The sequence below is a fragment of the Cherax quadricarinatus genome, chromosome 24, assembly GCF_038502225.1.
Source record: "Cherax quadricarinatus isolate ZL_2023a chromosome 24, ASM3850222v1, whole genome shotgun sequence".
Lineage (NCBI taxonomy): Eukaryota > Metazoa > Arthropoda > Malacostraca > Decapoda > Parastacidae > Cherax > Cherax quadricarinatus.
In genome coordinates, this window is record NC_091315.1 from 38,404,254 (window position 1) to 38,418,403 (window position 14,150).

Below are 14,150 nucleotides of genomic sequence, written 5' to 3' on the forward strand. Positions count from 1 at the left end.
GTATGAGTGACAGTATGAGTGTCAGTATGAGTGACAGTATGAGTGGCAGTATGAGTGGCAGTATGAATGACAGTATGAGTGGCAGTATGAGTGGCAGTATGAGTGGCAGTATGAGTGGCAGTATGAGTGACAGTATGAGTGGCAGTATGAGTGACAGTATGAGTGGCAGTATGAGTGGCAGTATGAGTGACAGTGTGAGTGGCAGTGTGAGTGGCAGTATGAGTGACAGTATGAGTGGCAGTATGAGTGGCAGTATGAGTGACAGTATGAGTGGCAGTATGAGTGACAGTATGAGTGTCAGTATGAGTGACAGTATGAGTGACAGTATGAGTGGCAGTATGAGTGGCAGTATGAATGACAGTATGAGTGGCAGTATGAGTGACAGTATGAGTGGCATTATTTTTTTGCCTACCTTCTTTAATTTTTTTACTGGATGAGACATGTCTCTCACAAATACCTGACGGATGCTCATCTGACGTAGCTGGATGAGACATGTCTCTCACAAATACCTGACTGATGCTCATATGACGTAGCTGGATGAGACATGTCTCTCACAAATACCTGACTGATGCTCATCTGACGTACCTGGATGAGACATGTCTCTCACAACTACCTGACTGATGCTCATCTAACGTACCTGGATGAGACATGTCTCTCACAAATACCTGACTGATGCTCATCTGACGTACCTGAATGAGACATGTCTCTCACAAATACCTGACTGATGCTCATCTGACGTACCTGGATGAGACATGTCTCTCACAACTACCTGACTGATGCTCATCTAACGTACCTGGATGAGACATGTCTCTCACAAATACCTGACTGATGCTCATCTGACGTACCTGAATGAGACATGTCTCTCACAAATACCTGACTGATGCTCATCTGACGTACCTGGATGAGACATGTCTCTCACAAATACCTGACTGATGCTCATCTGACGTACCTGGATGAGACATGTCTCTCACAAATACCTGACTGATGCTCATCTGACGTACCTGGATGAGACATGTCTCTCACAAATACCTGACTGATGCTCATCTGACGTACCTGAATGAGACATGTCTCTCACAACTACCTGACTGATGCTCATCTGACGTACCTGGATGAGACATGTCTCTCACAAATACCTGACTGATGCTCATCTGACGTACCTGGATGAGACATGTCTCTCACAAATACCTGACTGATGCTCATCTGACATACCTGAATGAGACATGTCTCTCACAACTACCTGACTGATGCTCATCGACGTACCTGGATGAGACATGTCTCTTACAACTACTTGACTGAGGCTCATCTGACATACCTGGATGAGACATGTCTCTCACAAATACCTGACTGGTGCTCATCTGACGTACCTGGATGAGACATGTCTTTCACAACTACCTGACTGATGCTCATCTGACGTATCTGAATGAGACATGTCTCTCACAACTACCTGACTTATGCTCATCTGACGCACCTGGATGAGACATGTCTCTCACACATTCCTGACTGATGCTCATCTGGCGTACCTGGATGAGACATATCTCTCACAACTACCTGACTGATGCTCATCTGACGTACCTGGATGAGACATGTCTCTCACAAATACCTGACTGATGCTCATCTGACGTACCTGGATGAGACATGTCTCTCACAACTACCTGACTGATGCTCATCTGACGTACCTGGATGAGACATGTCTCTCACAAATACCTGACTGATGCTCATATGACATACCTGGATGAGACATATCTCTCACAAATACCTGACTGATGCTCATATGACATACCTGGATGAGACATATCTCTCACAACTACCTGACTGATGCTCATCTGACGTACCTGGATGAGACATGTCTCTCACAAATACCTGACTGATGCTCATCTGACGTACCTGGATGAGACGTCTCTCACAAATACCTGACTGATGCTCATCTGACGTACCTGGACGAGACATGTCTCTCACAACTACCTGACTGATGCTCATCTGACGTACCTGGATGAGACATGTCTCTCACAAATACCTGACTGATGCTCATCTGACGTACCTGGATGAGACATGTCTCACAAATACCTGACTGATGCTCATCTGACATACCTGGGTGAGACATGTCTCTCACAAATACCTGACTGATGCTCATCTGACGTACCTAGATGAGACATGTCTCTCACAAATACCTGACTGATGCTCATCTGACATACCTGGATGAGACATGTCTCTCACAAATACCTGACTGATGCTCATCTGACGTACCTGGATGAGACATATCTTTCACAACTGCCTGACTGATGCTCATCTGACGTACCTGGATGAAACATGTCTCTCACAACTGCCTGACTGATGCTCATCTGACGTACCTGGATGAGACATGTCTCTCACAACTACCTGACTGATGCTCATCTGACGTACCTGGATGAGACATGTCTCTCACAACTACCTGACTGATGCTCATCTGACGTACCTGGATCTGACATGTCTCTCACAACTACCTGACTGATGCTCATCTGACGTACCTGGATGAGACATGTCTCTCACAACTACCTGACTGATGCTCATCTGACGTAGCTGGATGAGACATGTCTCTCACAAATACCTGACTGATGCTCATCTGACGTACCTGGATGAGACATGTCTCTCACAAATACCTGACTGATGCTCATCTGACGTACCTGGATGAGACATGTCTCTCACAACTACCTGACTGATGCTCATCTGACGTACCTGGATGAGACATGTCTCTCACAACTACCTGACTGATGCTCATCTGACGTACCTGGATGAGACATGTCTCTCACAACTACCTGACTGATGCTCATCTGACGTACCTGGATGAGACATGTCTCTCACAACTACCTGACTGATGCTCATCTGACGTACCTGGATGAGACATGTCTCTCACAACTACCTGACTGATGCTCATCTGACGTACCTGGATGAGACATGTCTCTCACAACTACCTGACTGATGCTCATCTGACGTACCTGGATGAGACATGTCTCTCACAACTACCTGACTGATGCTCATCTGACGTACCTGGATGAGACATGTCTCTCACAACTACCTGACTGATGCTCATCTGACGTACCTGGATGAGACATGTCTCTCACAACTACCTGACTCACACTGGTTTAACATTTCACAGGGAAATTAAATTAGGTTAAGTCAAAAGAATTGTATTATCTCGGGTTTATTTATAAATATTCAGGTTTTTTAGCTAAAATTAAAACTGTAGTAAACATCGCGACGTAAATGTTATTATGAAGCAGATGTGCAACTCTTGGGTATCTTTATTAAGGAAACGTTTCGCCACACAGTGGCTTCATCAGTCCATACAAAGGAGAAACTTGAAGAACAGGAGGAGAATGAGGTAATTAGTCCCTCAACCTTGAATAGAATAGGAAACAAGTGCAACTAATGGGACATTTTATTGTGGCAACGTTTCGCTCTCCAGGAGCTTTGTCTAGCCGTTACCACGGCTTTGTCAAGCCGTGACAAAGCTCCTGGAGAGCGAAACGTTGCCACAATAAAATATCACATTAGTTGCACTTGTGTCCTTTTACTTTACATATTGTCGGTAATTCTACCAACTTTATTACGATCTTGAATAGAATACAGCATATGAGCGGAGAAGTAGCTTATATACCGTAGGCAGGAGAGGTGCAGCAGTCGTAGGTGGTGTCACATTTGTCCAATGTGGAAGTAGGTCGTGCCCAAGGGTTAGGCAAGCGAAGAATTCCCAAGTATTAAGATCCCAAGAAGTTGCAGTGTCTGACAGGATTGTTGTAGATGAATGGTAACACCACCTACGACTGCTGCACCTCTCCTGCCTACGGTATATAAGCTGCTTCTCCGCTCATATGCTGTATTCTATTCAAGATTGATGGACTGACCACATCGACTCAAGGTTGAGGGACTGATTACCTCATTCTCCTCCTGTTCTTCACGATTCTCCTTTGTATGGACTGGTGAAGCCACTGTGTGGAGAAACGTTTCCTCAATAAAGATACCCAAGAGTTGCACATGTGTCTAATTTATCAACATGTCGGTTCTCTGAACCATTCATCTACATATTATGAAGCAACTGTTGCAGTCACAACGCTACGTAAAAGTTATTATGAAGCAGCTGTTGTAAACAACGGTACGTAAAAGTTATTATGAAGCAGCTGTTGTAAACAACGCTACGTAAAAGTTATTATGAAGCAGCTGTTGTAAACAACGCTTCGTAAAAGTTATTATGAAGCAGCTGTTGTAAACAACGCTTCGTAAAAGTTATTATGAAGCAGCTGTTGTAAACAACGCTACGTAAAAGTTATTATTTAGCAGCTGTAGTAGACAACGCTACGCAACAAAGCCAGCCTAAGCCAGTTGTAGCAAACACAGTGATACGTACAAATGCTACGTTACGGAGAGGTGAGGATGAAAGAGAATTAATTACCTTTGGAAAATTGGTAACCGTGTTTGGAAGGATGGTTGGCTGGCTGAGTGGACAATTATGTGCCCTGATTACCAGAGACTCGGAGCTGCACAGCTCTCTCTGGCTCCTGTGTTGCTTTATAATTCTTGCTATTATCCTCTTATTTGTGTGATGGGTGATATAGCCTGTATGGAAGGGTAATGTCGCTCTGGGAGATGACATCACTGACTTAATGTTTGTAACACACACACACACACACACACACACACACACACACACACACACACACACACACACACACACACACACACACACACACACACACACACACACACAAGCCAAGTGAGATGAGATGGAAATCTTCAACTGAAGATTTCCATCCCCATTGACTTGTTTTGCATCGATATGATCACCCGGACACAGACCGGGCCGCGGGGGCGTTGACCCCTGAAGCCCTCTCTAGGTATATATATATATATATATATATATATATATATATATATATATATATATATATATATATATATATAATTTTAAGAAATACACCTGGATGTGTATACACTGAGAGGTATACCTCTGGGTCAGTATACTCATAAATTATATACCTGGAATAAACATACTGATTAATTAGACAGTGCAAATATAGTTAAATAAAAATTCCAATGTATATTCATTAAAAAATACACATTTCTTGATCAAAGTAGTCTGGATAAAGTCACACTGACCTAGTCTGGATAGAGTCACAATGACCTAGTCTGGATATAGTCACAATGACCTATTCTGGATAGAGTCACACTGACCTAGTCTGGATAGAGTCACACTGACCTAGTCTGGATAGAGTCACACTGACCTAGTCTGGATAGAGTCACACTGACCTAGTCTGGATATAGTCACACTGACCTAGTTTGGATAGAGTCACACTGACCTAGTCTGGATAGAGTCACACTGACCTAGTTTGGATAGAGTCACACTGACCTAGTCTGGATCAAGTAACACTGAATTAGTGTGGACAGAGTAACACTGACCTAGTCTGGATATAGTCACACTGACCTAATCTGGATCAAGTCACAGTCACCTACCTGACCTAACACGCACCTAATTAATTCAAGTTGTGCCCAAATTCACGCCCTAACAACTACATTAATTTCACCTAATTAAATCAATTCAGACGGCCTAATTACGGTTAAATATGCAGGCCAGTTCTTGCTGTTTTATAGGGAAGTTTAGCACCCAGGGATTTGCATCCCAAACTGCTCAGTGCCGCTTACGGTCATTATCACTTAATTTCAGTTTCGTGTGCGTAATTTGGCGTGGCAGTTTACGCAAGACGGTGGGAAGTTTACACATTATCCTCGTACGTGAGACGGCCAAGTGAGGTAGAGTTTTGCTTTAATAATGATGAAGTGTGTGAAGACGAGGTGTTTGTAGGAGTATAAGCTGGTCAGACAACACTACCAGAGTGATGCACTCTTAGTGCTAGTGGCACTCTTACTGCTAGTGGCACTCTTAATGGTAGTGGCACTCTTAGTGCTAGTGGCACTCTTACTGCTAGTGGCACTCTTAGTGTTAGTGACACTCTTAGTGGTAGTGACACTCTCAGTGTTAGTGACACTCTTAGTGGTAGTGACACTCTTAGTGTTAGTGACACTTTTAGTGGTATTGACACTCTCGAGGAGATAAATCAAGGGGTGCTGGAGTAAGTCTCAGAAGGTAGACCTTCAAGGAGGAGCAGAGGATCCTTGATGCATGTTGGTAAACAATGTTACACAAGCAAACTGCCACATCTACCAATCCAAAAACTGGACTCACCTGCGTGGTGCCCACACCTCGACACCACCTGCGTGGTGCCCACACCTCGACACCACCTGCGTGGTGTCCACACCTCGACACCACCTGCGTGGTGTCCACACCTCGACACCACCTGCGTGGTGTCCACACCTCGACACCACCTGCGTGGTGTCCACACCTCGACACCACCTGCGTGGTGTCCACACCTCGACACCACCTGCGTGGTGCCCACACCTCGACACCACCTGCGTGGTGTCCACACCTCGACACCACCTGCGTGGTGTCCACACCTCGACACCACCTGCGTGGTGTCCACACCTCGACACCACCTGCGTGGTGCCCACACCTCGACACCACCTGCGTGGTGCCCACACCTCGACACCACCTGCGTGGTGCCCACACCTCGACACCACCTGCGTGGTGCCCACACCTCGACACCACCTGCGTGGTGCCCACACCTCGACACCACCTGCGTGGTGTCCACACCTCGACACCACCTGCGTGGTGCCCACACCTCGACACCACCTGCGTGGTGTCCACACCTCGACACCACCTGCGTGGTGTCCACACCTCGACACCACCTGCGTGGTGCCCACACCTCGACACCACCTGCGTGGTGTCCACACCTCGACACCACCTGCGTGGTGCCCACACCTCGACACCACCTGCGTGGTGTCCACACCTCGACACCACCTGCGTGGTGTCCACACCTCGACACCACCTGCGTGGTGCCCACACCTCGACACCACCTGCGTGGTGCCCACACCTCGACACCACCTGCGTGGTGCCCACACCTCGACACCACCTGCGTGGTGTCCACACCTCGACACCACCTGCGTGGTGCCCACACCTCGACACCACCTGCGTGGTGCCCACACCTCGACACCACCTGCGTGGTGCCCACACCTCGACACCACCTGCGTGGTGTCCACACCTCGACACCACCTGCGTGGTGTCCACACCTCGACACCACCTGCGTGGTGCCCACACCTCGACACCACCTGCGTGGTGTCCACACCTCGACACCACCTGCGTGGTGCCCACACCTCGACACCACCTGCGTGGTGTCCACACCTCGACACCACCTGCGTGGTGTCCACACCTCGACACCACCTGCGTGGTGCCCACACCTCGACACCACCTGCGTGGTGTCCACACCTCGACACCACCTGCGTGGTGCCCACACCTCGACACCACCTGCGTGGTGCCCACACCTCGACACCACCTGCGTGGTGCCCACACCTCGACACCACCTGCGTGGTGCCCACACCTCGACACCACCTGCGTGGTGCCCACACCTCGACACCACCTGCGTGGTGTCCACACCTCGACACCACCTGCGTGGTGCCCACACCTCGACACCACCTGCGTGGTGCCCACACCTCGACACCACCTGCGTGGTGCCCACACCTCGACACCACCTGCGTGGTGCCCACACCTCGACACCACCTGCGTGGTGCCCACACCTCGACACCACCTGCGTGGTGCCCACACCTCGACACCACCTGCGTGGTGTCCACACCTCGACACCACCTGCGTGGTGCCCACACCTCGACACCACCTGCGTGGTGTCCACACCTCGACACCACCTGCGTGGTGTCCACACCTCGACACCACCTGCGTGGTGCCCACACCTCGACACCACCTGCGTGGTGTCCACACCTCGACACCACCTGCGTGGTGCCCACACCTCGACACCACCTGCGTGGTGTCCACACCTCGACACCACCTGCGTGGTGCCCACACCTCGACACCACCTGCGTGGTGCCCACACCTCGACACCACCTGCGTGGTGCCCACACCTCGACACCACCTGCGTGGTGTCCACACCTCGACACCACCTGCGTGGTGTCCACACCTCGACACCACCTGCGTGGTGCCCACACCTCGACACCACCTGCGTGGTGCCCACACCTCGACACCACCTGCGTGGTGCCCACACCTCGACACCACCTGCGTGGTGCCCACACCTCGACACCACCTGCGTGGTGTCCACACCTCGACACCACCTGCGTGGTGTCCACACCTCGACACCACCTGCGTGGTGTCCACACCTCGACACCACCTGCGTGGTGTCCACACCTCGACACCACCTGCGTGGTGCCCACACCTCGACACCACCTGCGTGGTGTCCACACCTCGACACCACCTGCGTGGTGCCCACACCTCGACACCACCTGCGTGGTGCCCACACCTCGACACCACCTGCGTGGTGCCCACACCTCGACACCACCTGCGTGGTGTCCACACCTCGACACCACCTGCGTGGTGTCCACACCTCGACACCACCTGCGTGGTGCCCACACCTCGACACCACCTGCGTGGTGCCCACACCTCGACACCACCTGCGTGGTGTCCACACCTCGACACCACCTGCGTGGTGCCCACACCTCGACACCACCTGCGTGGTGCCCACACCTCGACACCACCTGCGTGGTGTCCACACCTCGACACCACCTGCGTGGTGTCCACACCTCGACACCACCTGCGTGGTGTCCACACCTCGACACCACCTGCGTGGTGTCCACACCTCGACACCACCTGCGTGGTGTCCACACCTCGACACCACCTGCGTGGTGTCCACACCTCGATACACAGCTGGTTTACAACAGGGTCACAAAACTGTTACAATGAAATATATTTTTTTCTGGTCATGGACTGGGCCGCGGGGGCGCTGACCCCCGGAACATCCTCCAGGTATACTCCTCCAGGTATACTGATAAAGGGAAACGAGGCAACATGATATACACATTAAAAGCTGGGAAAGACCAGGAAAGAGTAGATAAAGAAGACTTCTTAGTATAAATGAAAGATGGGGAAGAAGAGGACATAGATGAACACAGATAAAGAGTGTAACCGATCCCATTCTAGAATATTAAACACAATGATTTAAAAGATGAATAAATATGTGAAGAATAAAATCAGCGAAAACTGGCAATATGAGGCAGCAGGAGGCAGCAGGAGACAGCAGGAGACAGCAGGAGGCAGCAGGAGGCAGCAGGAGGCAGCAGGAGGCAGCAGGAGGCAGCAGGAGGCAGCAGGAGGCAGCACGAGGAGGCATGAGGCAACTGCCACCAACACTGCCACCAACACTGCCACCAACACTGCCAGTATTACAACTCAGGAGCAATAAGGCCTGTTATCCTGAGTATAAAAGGGAGCAAGGAACAGAACAAACACAACTGAATGACTTTGAAATATATTTTCCTTCACCAAGAACGATAATAAGTATTTACAAATATGTACATTATATACAGATGGAAATGTATGTGTACAACACGGTTAATCAAAGGCCAAGACACAGCCTGGAGACAGAATGGACAACCGTGCTCAAGCAGCTCTAGAATGGAAATGACAAATGTAGACAGGTGGGTGGTGACCACGACACCTCCACAATTGCCAGATCCACCTTCTTATTGGCTGAACCTTGGTACTGATCGAACGATGGGGCCCCATCAGTCGACCCTAGTACTGGTTCACTGGTTGGGGAGGTAGCCTTTCAATGAGGATGTGTACATGTGCCGAACAAAAGTTAAGTATTCTTTGCATCCCACAGCCAGAAACACTGTCAGCAATACTGCCAGCAACACTATCAACAACACTGCCAGCAACACTTCCAGCAAAACTTCCAGCAACAGTGCCAGCAACACTGTCAATAACACTGCCAGCAACACTGCCAGCAACATTTCCAGCAACACTGCCAGCAGCACTGTCAGTAACACTGTCAGCAACACTGCCAGCAACATCGCCAGCAACACTGTCAGCAACACTACTAGCAACACTGCCAGCAACTCTGTCAGCAGCATTGCCAGCAACACTGCATACAACACTGCCAGCAACACTGTCAGCAACACTGCCAGCAACTCTGCCACCAAAACTGCCACCAACACTGCAACCAACACTGCCACCAACACTGCCACCAACACAGCCAGCAACACTGCCAGCAACACTGCCACCAAAACTGCCAGCAACAATGCCACTAAAACAACCACCAACACTGCCACCAGTACAGCCACCAACACTGCCACCAACACTGCCACCAACACTGCCAGCAACACTGCCACCAAAACTGCCAGCAACACAGCCACCAACACTGCCACTAACACTGCCACCAGCACAGCCACCAACACTGCCACCAACACTGCCGCCAACTCTGCCACCAACACTGCCACCAGCACTGCCGCCAGCACAGCCACCAACACTGTCACCAATACTGCCACCAACACTGCCTCCCATACTGGGCCACCAATACTGCCACCAACACTGCCACCCATACTGGGCCACCAATACTGCCACCAACACTGCCACCCTCCCACCCACCAACACTGCCACCAACACAGCCACCAACTCTGCCACCAACACTGCCACCAACACTGCCACCAACACTGCCACCAGCACAGCCACCAACACTGCCACCAACACTGCCCCCAACTCTGCCACCAACACTGCCACCAACACAGCCACCAACTCTGCCACCAACACAGCCACCAACACAGCCACCAACTCTGCCACCAACACAGCCACCAACACAGCCACCAACTCTGCCACCAACACTGCCACCAGCACAGCCACCAACACTGCCACCGGGAAGTAGTCTCCCTCTCTTCTACACACCCTAACCTGAGCCTCACTATCCTAATAAAAACTCTTTACAGCATTTAATAACTTACCACCTATTCCATATACTTGCAACATCTGCCACATTGCTCCTCTATCCACTCTATCATATGCCTTTCTAAATCTATAAATGCAATAAAAACTTCCCTACCTTTATCTAAATACTGTTCACATATATATGCTTCAATGTAAACACTTGATCTACACATCCCCTACCCACTCTGAAACCTCCTTGCTCATCCGCAATCCTACATTCTGTCTTACCTCTAATTCTTTCAATTATAACCCTACCGTATACTTTTCCTGGTATACTCAGTAAACTTATTCCTCTATAATTTTTACAATCTCTTTTGTCTCCCTTCCCTTTATATAAAGGGACTATACACGCTCTCTGCCAATCCCTAGGTACCTTCCCCTCTTTCATACATTTATTAAACAAAAGTACCAACCACTCCAACACTATATCCCCCCCTGCTTTTAACATTTCTGTCATGATCCCGTCAGTTCCAGCTGCTTTACCCCCTTTCATTCTACGTAATGCCTCACGCACCTCCCCCACACTCACATCCTGATCTTCCTCACTTCTAAAAGATGGTATACCTCCCTGGCCAGTGCATGAAATTACCGCTTCCCTTTCTTCGTCAACATTTAAAAGTTCCTCAAAATATTCTCGCCATCTACCCAAAACCTCCATCTCCCCATCTACTAACTCCCCTACTCTGTTTTTAAATGACAAATCCATTCGTTCTCTAGGCTTTCTTAACTTGTTTATCTCACTCCAAAACTTTTTCTTATTTTCACCAAAATTTCTTGACAGTGCCTCTCCCACTCTATCATCTGCTCTCCTTTTGCACTCTCTCACCACTCTCTTCACCTTTCTTTTACTCTCCATATACTCTACTCTTCTTATAACACTTCTGCTTAGTAAATACCTCTCATAAGCTACCTTTTTCTCTTTTATCACACCCTTTACTTCATCATTCCACTAATCACTCCTCTTTCCTCCTGCCCCCACCCTCCTATAACCACAAACTTCTGCCCCACATTCTAATACTGCATTTTGAAAACTATTCCAACCCTCTTCAACCCCCCCCCCCCACTACTCATCTTTGCACTAGCCCACCTTTCTGCCAATAGTTGCTTATATCTCACCCGAACTTCCTTCTCCCTTAGTTTATACACTTTCACCTCCCTCTTACTTGTTGTTGCCACCTTCCTCTTTTCCCATCTACCTCTTACTCTAACTGTAGCTACAACTAAATAATGATCCGATATATCAGTTGCCCCTCTATAAACATGTACATCCTGGAGCCTACCTATCAACCTTTTTATCCACCAATACATAATCTAACAAACTATATATATATATATATATATATATATATATATATATATATATATATATATATATATATATATATATATATATATATATATATATATATATATATATATATATATATATATATATATATATATATATATATATATATATATATATAAGATCATAAGAAAGAAGGAACACTACAAAAGGCCTACTGGCCCATGCGAGGCAGGTCTAATTCCCCTACCGGCTTAAGCTCACTGACCATCTGACCTCACTGACCTACTGAGGTCAGACACGTCACTGGAAGGAGGAGCACAGCATCTGACCTAGTAGCACAAGCTAGTTAGGTCCAACTCACACCCACCCACACCCACTCATGTATTTATGCAACCTATTTTTAAAACTACACAACGTTTTAGCCTCAATAACTGTACTCGGGAGTTTGTTCCACTCATCCACAACTCTATTACCAAACCAGTACTTTCCTATATCCTTCCTGAATCTGAATTTTTCCAATTTAAAACCATTGCTGCGAGTCCTGACTACGTTAGATATTTTCAGCACGCTATTTACATCCCCTTTATTAATTCCTGTCTTCCATTTATACACCTCAATCATATCCTCCCTAATTCTACGTCTTTCTAGAGAGTGCAGATTCAGGGCCCTCAGTCTGTCCTCATAGGGAAGATTTCTGATACATGGGATCATCTTTGTCATCCTCTAATACGATCACAGTAAACAGGTGATATCACAATATGCAAAATAACCACTGTGAGAAAAATAGTGAATTTCCTAGCGCTTTCGTGATTTTTCACATTATTAAGGACTTGTGACAGGTCCTTGATGATGGACCTGTCATAAGTTCTTGATAATGTGACCTGTACATACATGTATAAACACACACACACAGACACTTGTACATACACGTTTGCAACTGTACATATGTATACACCGAGGCACGTACGTGTACATTGACGGACGTACATGGAGACCAGCACGTGCACACACGCAGTCTTCCAATCAACTAAATGGAGGATATGTTGCAGGTTCTTGCGTGTACGTGCTAGCCTCTCCTTGTACGTGCCAGCCGGTCCTTGTACGTGCCAGCCGGTCCTTGTACGTGCCAGCCGGTCCTTGTACGTGCCAGCCGGTCCTTGTATATGCCGGCCGGTCCTTGACTACAGACTATCCTAACAGTTAAAGCGCTGTACCTGAGCACACCAGAACACGGGAGACACGAGACAGACAGCGCACTAAGCTCACAAATTGAGGACCGTGGTTCGATCCCCAGTACGGGTGGAAACATTAGGACGTGTTACCTTAGACACCTGCTGTCCATGTTCACCCATCAGTAAAATAGGTACCTGAGTGTTAATCGACTGGTGTGGGTTGCATCCTGGGACAAGATTGACCTATTTCGCCCGAAATGCTCTACATAACAAGGGGTTCTCTATATAGTAGTATGTCATTGATGTCAGCTGTGGTCTGTATAACTTGTACACGTACTTGTAGAAATCAAGATTATTATTATTATTATTATTATTATTATTATTATTATTATTATTATTATTATTATTATTATTATTATTATTATTATTATTATTATAAGTTAGGAAAACACAGACAGACAGACACACACACACACACACACACACACAGACACATATACACACACACACACACACACACACACACACACACACAGACACAAACACACACACACACACAAACACACACACACACACACACACACAAACACACACACACACACACACACACACACAAACACACACACACACAAACACAAGAAGAAAGGAAGAAACTGAGAGAGATGGTACAAAGGCGAAAGGAGGAAAGAGAGGGGATGGAGAAGACAGACAGGAGATCCCAGACCCAGGAAGAAGATCTAATACAGCCTCCCTCACAACTTTCTATAGAAGCCTCCCAACCAGGTCAACCCCAGTGCAACCAAACACTCTAAATCAAAACACCCATGCCACATCCAATGCCCCC